The sequence below is a fragment of the Onychomys torridus genome, chromosome 14 (genome assembly GCF_903995425.1).
Source record: "Onychomys torridus chromosome 14, mOncTor1.1, whole genome shotgun sequence".
In the NCBI taxonomy this organism is placed as follows: domain Eukaryota; kingdom Metazoa; phylum Chordata; class Mammalia; order Rodentia; family Cricetidae; genus Onychomys; species Onychomys torridus.
The window spans coordinates 70,530,539-70,539,584 of NC_050456.1; the positions used below are offsets into that span (position 1 = coordinate 70,530,539).

Genomic DNA, 9,046 nt, shown 5'->3' on the forward strand with positions numbered 1-9,046 from the left:
CAACTTCCCCTGCCCCACACAGCTCAAATGAAAATGGTTGAAAATGCAAATGCCAGGGAGTGTGTGGGGGTCACCACAGACACTACGGGGTCACCAGGTTTAGGGTCATTGCCTCCCCAGCACCAGGAGAAGTGAAAAATGACAAACCACTTTGGAAAGCCAATGGCGTTTGCTAAGGCTGACCATCCAAATGTCCTAGCAATCTTCTTCCAGCTACATTCCAAAGAACTAGGGGACGAATAGAGATAAGTGAGGTCTAGAGTACTCAAGGCAACATCATTCATCTAAACCCAACTGAAGCAGATCCACGATGCCCACCAAAATGAACACACTAACATAGGGTGGTGGCATCACAGAGAGTGTGCACCCACACCATGAAAGCACGCAGCCTTGCATGAGGAGAGCTCAAAACAATACTGAGCCAAATGAGCAGGATGGCCAGAACTTATACACATGGTTCACATGTGTGGAAGCCACGTATATCTACATGATCATGCTTCTATCAAATTCTAGAACAGGCTACAGTGATGGAAGTCAGAGGCTGAGTTCTCTTTGGGAAGCTGTAGTGTGCTGGAGTATGTGGGGATTACAGTGGAGGCAGGTTCCTCAAGTGTCCACTGCTGAGTATTTTCACAGCACAGTGAGTCCCTGCAAGGGTTCCTGGAAGCATTCACATATGACTTGTGTGCACATATTTCCACATGCACATAGTACATTGTGCTGTGACCTAACGACTCGATAAATACAGAAAATACCAATCAGAAAGGACCATGCCAGGGCCCTACATCAATCCCCTGCACTCAGAGTCCTGGGAGTGTGGCCCATGTACCCACCTGTCAATTGTATTTGAAGATGAGTCTAGGCAGACAAGAGCCACTGGCCAGATGGGGGGGATGGGTCAGTACTTCGGGGACACACATGCATGCACACACGCACGCACTTAGCATGGACTCATATGATGAGGCCCTTCGAAGCAGTTCTGGTTTAAACCCTGTAGCAGTCCCTACTTGCTCTATGGATCCCCAGCAAAGAAGAGACTTTACCCAACAATTCTGGGCTCTCCCAAACACAGCCAGTTGAGGCTTCAGATTTAAAGCATAAAAGTGGCTAGGACAGCAGGGACACCGACTCTCTTCCATGCAGAGGTCTCCCTGGTACTGTCCCCCTGCGCCTCTCTCTCCAGCCTCATTTCCATGCTGGTTGCCTTGGCCTGGCCTCCCCACTTACTCACCATGTGCTCTGACACCCTGTGCTCACTGCTCCCAGCCCCCACTCTGCCTGTGAAGGAAGCTCTTGCCCCAGCTTCCTGCCCTTCAAAATCTGCTTCTTATCCCTTCACCCTTTTCCTCTCTACACCCTAACCTTCCATCCTGGACACCTGGGTGGTACCTTCTCCAACACCCACAAGGCTCTCTCCTACCCAGCATCTTCTCCTGGGCTGTTTCTGACGTGCCTTCCCCTCTCTCTGCTCTCAGAACTCCTCCACAATAGTTAAGGCTCCACAGCAAGTGTCCTTCCTCCTAACTCCATCCTGATTCCAAAAGGAGTCATGGGCTGTGGTCAATGAGAACTTTGCAGAAGTTGATGGGAGACCCTAACAGAGCAGGCCACAGTGTGCCTTTCCAGGCTGAGCAGCGTTCACTGGCCACCTAGTCTCCCAACCCCTCAACTAATAGACTCCAAACTTTTCCCGTGCCTCTGCCCTGGGCTGGATGCTGTCCACAAGGCATTGCCTTGCAGTAGCCCTCCCATCTCCAAAACTTCTGACTTGACTTCTTGCTCCTCTGATCATTCCAGAACTCCAAGGAGAGTGGCTGTAAGGTAGAGTGCTTGTCTAGAGCCCTGGGGTCCCTCTCTCCCTGCTCCAGCACATACATGCGCGCGCGCGCACACGCACACACACACACACACACACACACACACACACACACACACACAATTAAATGGAGCTTGACACCTCTGTGTCTTTCATCCCATTTCACCAAAGAAGCAGTTAAGGTTCAGAGTAGGAGAAGGGTATGCCTCGGGGAAACTGGGACTGAAATCTTGATTCTCCAAATGCTCTTCCTGAAATTCCAGAAGTGATGATCAGAGCAATGGTCCACATGTAGGTTCTGAGCAGGTGGACCATCTCCTGCCCCAAGCTTGAGTCCTGGAGGGAGACCAGAGTGCCAAGACCCACACTAGGAGGCCACCTAGGATAGAAACAGCCATTTTCCAGGGACAGTGGGTCCATGAGCCCTTACTGGCCAGGGCCAGGGCATGCAGCGGTGGTCCAGAGCTGGTCAGCCCACATGCAGGCTTGACCCAGGGAAGCTAGGCCTCCCTTGAGGCCCCTCCTGCCCTCTGAGGTGCCTGCCCTACATATTGATTCTCAGGGTCCCCTCCCAGGTGGCCTCTGTAAAGTAGTGGGGAGCAGCTGTTTGGAGGACTTGAACTGGCAGATAACAGTGCTTTCCCAACTGGACCTCAGTTTCCAGTCTGTGAACTGGGCCAAGTGTGGATCCCAGGTGGACTGTGATGAGGGTTGAAACAGAGCTGAGAGATGAGCCTTCTCTCTCACTTTCCTTGAGCCTCCTGTGCGTAATTGTGTGGTGTTGGGGGCCGCAGTGGGAGGAGATCATGCCCTGAGTGTCCTATGAAGAAACAGGACATGTCTAGAAGGCAGCCATCCTCTTGCACCCATCCCCTCTGGCAAGGGACCTGGGGTTAGGTGTGAGGGGAGATGTGTTGTGTTCATAGAAGAACTGAGGAGGTTGCTTCTCAGCTGCCCTTTAGGCTGCTGGCCATCTGAATTGCTTGCAATGACCTTACCAGCCTATAGCATCCATAAAACATTGTTTCATATTCCTGTCCAAGCTCCAGCACCTAACTGAAGGTCAGGTACACAGTAAGTATTTAATAAGTGCAGGAGGATAAACAGTAGAATCAGTCTAAGTTTTAATTCCCTGGAAGGCCAGCTGGTTGCTAGGCTGGGGACCCCCTTGCTAACCACTCTAGCCCTGCCCTGCCATCTGCTGACCGTGTCTGGGATTGCAGCCTGCTCACTAGCAGGCCTCATCCTGCCTGTGAAGTAGATGTTAACAGCCTTGACCTGTTTGCAGGATGCATGATTTATTGCAAATGTACAGAACATCATCTGACATACATCCAGAGCCTGGAAAAAATCTGAATATGATTTGCAGCTCCCTGGAAGCAGCCTTTACCTGCTCCTGTCCATTCAGGACCTGCCCTGGCTGACAGGTTTCAGAAGGGCTATCTGACAGTTTGACCTTCTTCTGGACTCTCCTCCATTTAAAATGAGGGTGGGCCAAAGCCAAAGGAGCAGCAAGCCTGTCTCCTCCTCTCGTGAAAAGTGTGGCTGTCAGCTCCAACACTGAGCAGTGTGGCATGGTGAGCTCTGGTCAGAGCTGGGGTGGGGGGACTCCAAGTCCACCCTCATCCATCCTGATGCAGAACTGCTCTCCATTCCCCCCAAATGCCCCATCCCTTCCACCCTCTAGTTGTTCTAGACCTTGGGGGACCACCTGCCTGGCCTCCCCTCTCCCCCACTCCCAGCTTTGCTCTATACAAGGTGATCATCTGCACAGGATAACGGTGACTCCAAGCAGTGTGCGTGCATGCGTGCGTGCATGCGTGTGTGTGTGTGTGTGTGTGTGTGTGTGTGTGTGTGTGTGTGTGTGTATGCATGTGTGTTCATATGTGTGGGTACAGGGGGGGCGAAAGTGTGTGAATGTGTACATGTAAGCCTGAGGGTGCCATAGGGTGTCTATTTAATTTGTTGAAACAGGGTCTCTCAGTGAACTCAGAACTAGCTAGCTTGTCCCCGAGATCCTGCCTCTGTCTCCTATGTGCTGAGATTACAGACAGCTGCCATCCCAACTCCAGTCCTCATGGTTGTGAAGCAAGTGCTTTTCTTACCGAGCCATCCCCAGCCAGCACCCCTCCCGATGCCCTTTAAGGTTTTAGGAGAGCCTGGGGGTGAGAATAAAGACTTTTCGTTTTTAAAAGCTTGTCTATATGTGCATATATAATAAATTTATACTCACAAATGTGTTTGTAGTTGAACCGTACAGTCCTTCATGTAATATATACTATATTATATACATATATGTATGTATATATGTGCAACCAGCTCTCTGAATCTGTGGATTCTACCTCTGTGAATTCAACTAAACAAAGTTTAAATATCCAGAAAAGGGTTCAAGTAATGGTGAACACCTGTAGACATTATTCCTTGAACAAGCATAGAACACCATTCCTGTCATTATTCCCAAAACAATACTGTGTAACAACTGCCTATGTAGGGGGCCGTGGGTAATCCAGTGATGGTTTCAATGAGGATAAGAGAATGTGTGGATGCTCTATACAACTACTACACATCTTCTCTAGTGGTCTTAAGCAACTTGAATTTTGCTATCTACAGGTTCCAGGAATGCATCCCAGCAGATGCCTAAGAACAACTCTGTATGTAACATTGACACTTACATAGTATCTGTCAATGTATTGTGAGAGTTCCAGGGTCTCCCAAATGGTCCAAGACCCTTAGCCTCGGGTGATCTTGAAAACAGGCTGCCTGGACTAGCCTGGAACTGGGGAGGAAGTGGGGAGTTACTGGGCTGTTCCTTGTCCCCCCCCCTGCCCCCGATATGCAGTTTTATTCTTTGCAATGTTCCTTTTACCATCATAACTCCTCGTTCTCCAGCAGGGACTCATGGGGACCTGGAGGTCTGCTCTCCTTGCCTGGTCCTCATGCTCTGAAATCTGTGGACCCTGAATTGTGGTCAACCACTTTCCTGAGCAGAATCCTTTGACCTCAGTGCCTGTGCTGGTTCGTTTGTGTCAACTTGAAACAAAGTGGAGACACCTAGAAGAAGTACTCTGCCTCCATCAGATTGGGCAAGTGGGTCTAGGCTGTCTAAGCAAGCAAGCTGAGCAGCCAGGGCAGAGTAAGCCGATAGGCAGTATTTTTCCCTGAGCTCCTGCCTTAGCTCCCTTGATGTTGGGCTGTGATGTGGACGCATAAGCCAAACCAGCCCTCCCAGCGGAATACCCAAGATGCTTTCAGTCTTTATCACAGCAACAGAGACGCAAAGTAGAGCAACCCTGGGGAGTATTCCCTCCCTCGGGTACAGACGGGGAACCGAGGCCCAGAATGGAAGTAGCCAAGGGCATGTCTACCTATCTCTTTCTTCATAGACCCCCCCCCCCTCTCCCCTGGCCCCAAACACCGAGAGTGATGGCAAGGATTCCTACAAGTGACTCTTCACCTCACCCGTCGGCATCTTTGTTGCTGCCCTAGCTAAGGTTAGACCCAGATCAAAGCCCCAGGGTGGGCCTTTGACGAGTGTATTAACTGTTTTTCTGGTGCTGTAAATAAACTAAATAAATAAACTAAAAACTGCAAACTGGAGGTAGGGCTATGAACTCCCAAAGGCCACCCCAGAGAAGCACTTCCTCCGGTACACCTCCCCAGAGTCTGCCCCACTCCAAACAGTCACCAACCAGGGACCGAGTCTTCACATTCATAAACCTATGTGGGGCATTTCTCGTTCAAGCCACCACAGCAAGGGACAGGGCTGAAGGACCTCTGGAGTCAGGGCCTTTTTATAGACCTCTGTCTTCACAACACAACAACTATTTCATCATCTTCGTCAGAGGAGCAGGGATTACTTGCAAGAAACCCTCCAGATCCAGCCTGTTGACTTTCCCTCCTAGACGAGGGGTGGCCATTGCCTAAGATAGCAAGTCAATCCCCCTTACACCCACACTCTGTAAATGACTCATTGGTTGGCCAAGCTGGACTTCGGTAGAATCGCGCTTCGGTCTGTTGTTGGAGGCCTATCTGAAGTGAGTAGACATTTGTTGGTGTCTCTCCAGGACAAGCACATGGAACAGGCCTCACAGCTTCTAAGCACAGCTGACTCAGGTTCTAGTCCAAATCCTTGGTCACAGCCAAGCTTGTGACTTCGGGGTATCAAGGCTTTGGGGATTCTGAGTCTTGGTCAGTTGTTGTGTGGGGGAGGGGAGGATACGATAGGCTCAGGGCTAGAGAGTGCAGTCAACACCACCACACAGGACTCTTCTCCCTTTGTATGGAGGGGACACTGAGGCCTAGAGAGGTCATCCAGTGGGATTTGATCTTGTCCGAAGCTGACTCTGCCCTCACTCCACTACCAGACTAGGGGCTTAGGGTAAAGAAAGGGGAAACTGAGGTTCTATATCTGGAGTGTAACACCCTGCCTTCCCTTCGCTTGTCCAGTTCACAATGGCTTGTGGATCTCTCTCAAGCTACCTGGAATCCTAAAAAGACAACTTGATAATTTATTGATTTGGGGTCTGGGGTCCATTGATTAAAACCACCTCAAAAGACAGTAAGAAAGAGGGTGAGAGAGGGGTGCAGGGGGGTAGGGGAGGAACAAAAAGAAAAAATACTTTTCTGAGTTTTGTGATAAATACTGTGTTCTCACAGAGCTGAAGGCTGCCAGAGGCTTTGCCTGTGAGCAGCAGTTAACAGGACTCCAGGGAGCCTGGGTTCCCTCATAGTCCCCCAGCCCCTAAGCTGTTGCCTCTCTAGGGCCAGGAGGTCCTCTTTGTCTCAGTCAGGGTGGAGGGCCCCTCCACTGCCTCCAGGCCCTGCAGGAACTGGCCAGTGTCCCAGGCTCTAGCCTCCTACGGCATCCAGACACATCAGTATGGCTCAGTCCACAGGGCTAGACACAGGATTCCAGGGCCCTGACCCAGTTTCTGCCTAGTCTCTAGAAATACCAGGCTCTGCCTTCTGCCAGCAGCCTGAAGTGCTGGTGATGGGTGGCAAGGTCGGCCACTCCTCCCTCTTCAGGCAGCCAGGGACTCTGCAGCTCAGAAGAGGCAGGCCAGGGGACAGGCTGGAGACATTTCTGTGTCTCCTTCAGAAAGACTCTTAGATCTAGTCTGTGGGCAACACATGGTACCTAATGATGCTGTGAAGATGCCAGGGGAACCCTGCTGGGTTCACAGAGATGCTGACCACCACATTGCCAGCCTGAGAGCCATGGGAGCTGTGACTGTGAACACAAGTACTTGAGGTCCTGAAGCTTAAGTTTGATTCCCAATCCCAGCACCTCATTGCTGCCCAGCCTCAGACAAGACTCTTAACCTCTTATGGCCTCAGTTTCCAAATCTTGTAAAGGGGAGTTAATGGTCACTTCACACTTATGGTGGACTTGAGAGGTGTCAGGGAAATAATTCCCTCACATTAATTTGATGGATACCAGCTAACATGGGCTGAATCATTCATTGTTAAATCATTCCAGGCCCCATCCAGGGAAAAAAGACAGCACTCCCAATTACTCCCTTAAGGCTCCCAGCACATACCAGGTATGGTCTACTTGTGCCAGAAGGGACCAGAAATATGAGATGGTTCCTTTTAGTGGGTATGCGTCTGTGTTTTGAACAAGAGTGGGATTAACAACTGCTTTGGCTAAGGTCAGGCTGTGGCTGGGGGCTGGTATGGCAGCCTGCCTAAGCTCCTGTGAATTCCTTCAAACCTTGCCTCACAAGGACTCGCTGCAGGAGGAGGGTTTTCCTGCCCCAAGCAGGGCTTTGTCACATCTCCATTGTCCCTTGATGTCACTAGCCTGTTCATGTCAGCCCATCTCCCTGGCTTCGCAAAATACAGCCTGAGATAAAACCCCACCTGCCTCTCCTCTGCTCATACATGTATCAAGTGTGTTCCACCCCCCCCCCCCCCCCCCTGCCCAGGTCCTGGAGTGAGCCCCCCTCTCTTCAGCCTCCACAGGGGCTTTGCTCTCCTTCCCATCCTAGGGAGTCTCTTTCCCTCAGCGGCCCTGTCCTTCTCAAGTCTCATCTCCCTTTGCCCAGCTCTTCCTCCACCCAGAGATTCATTGCTCACCGTGATAACGGTCCATCTGTCCTTTCCAAGACCGGTGCTTATTCAGATACGGTGTGTGCGCACGTATGTATGCATGAGATATTTTTGCATCACTGCCTCCCACAGATTTTTTTTTTTTAGTCTCGTCTAGGTAGCATTTCTCATTTCACACCCTCTCCTAACCCTCCAGAAAGGGCAGGCAGAGCCCACGTCACCTGGGTTGTTATCAACTTTACATTACTGTTCATGCAGCCCTCTTAGTGCAGGAGACACTGAGTCCTCTTGCAGGAAACCGTCTATCATTTTCTCTGCCTGGAAGCATTTTCAGAAGTCACCTGTCTAACACAGACATTACCGGAGACCCTATGGACCCAATAACAGCATCGCTGCTCACTCCTTTCACACGTCCATGTTTAGAAGCACACAGCAGAGTGACACACTAAGCCGGAGTCCTCCAAAAGAGCTATCGTGCATGACTCCCTGGTATCATACCCCAGACCCAGTCTCCAGTATGTGCAGAGCTGGAGAGAGGGAGCAGAGGGAGAAGCATGGCACAGTTTGGCTACAGGTCTCGGTGAATCCTGAAGCTGAAGGTCCAAGCCCACCCAGCAATTCTTTGTAAAGTCTCTGTGACCAAGTCGAAAGCATGCATTACCTGCGTGGCTCTGTGTGGCGGGGACACAGGTCTGGGCAACAAAGAGATTTTCTTGACTGAACTCAGAACATGCTCCCTGAATTTGCCTCCTGTGCTGGCCCTGAGCTTCCAGTTGCTGTGCCAGGCAGTTCTGAAGCACTCTCCTTTGAAGCAGGGAGTTTATTTCGGGCCCACCGCATGACCACAGTGTCAAGCCAAGCTATAAGATGTTATGACTCTCAGATTTCCCTTCTGAAGACTGAACCGAGGAAGCTGCAGTCCCGCCTTCCACTCCTCTAGGGGCACAGGGGACAGGCTCCCGCTCCAGAGAGCATCTCGGGAGGGCTTCAGCCCTCACGTGATGTCATCATTTGTAAGCCTTGACATGGAGGCCATATATGGATATGTTTCTAGAACTGCTCAGGCAGGCGCTAGAGAGGAGGGAGATGCAGGAAGACAAGACAGAGGGGAACACAAAGACACAGAGTTGGGAAAGAGAATAAAAAGCCAGGGAGAGAGCAGGGGTGTGTAAGAAGAGC

General features: G+C 50.9%; 1 protein-coding gene across 1 annotated transcript in view; it reads right to left on the reverse strand.

The window, feature by feature from the left end:
• Asb2 (ankyrin repeat and SOCS box containing 2) overlaps positions 1-8,788 on the reverse strand; it is a 37,923-nt gene extending 29,135 nt beyond the window's left edge. Inside the window, exon 1 of the mRNA XM_036206121.1 lies at positions 8,529-8,788. The gene's annotated coding sequence lies outside the window, so the exon portion shown is untranslated. The remainder of the gene's footprint in view (positions 1-8,528) is intronic.
• Between the last annotated feature and the right edge of the window lie 258 nt (positions 8,789-9,046).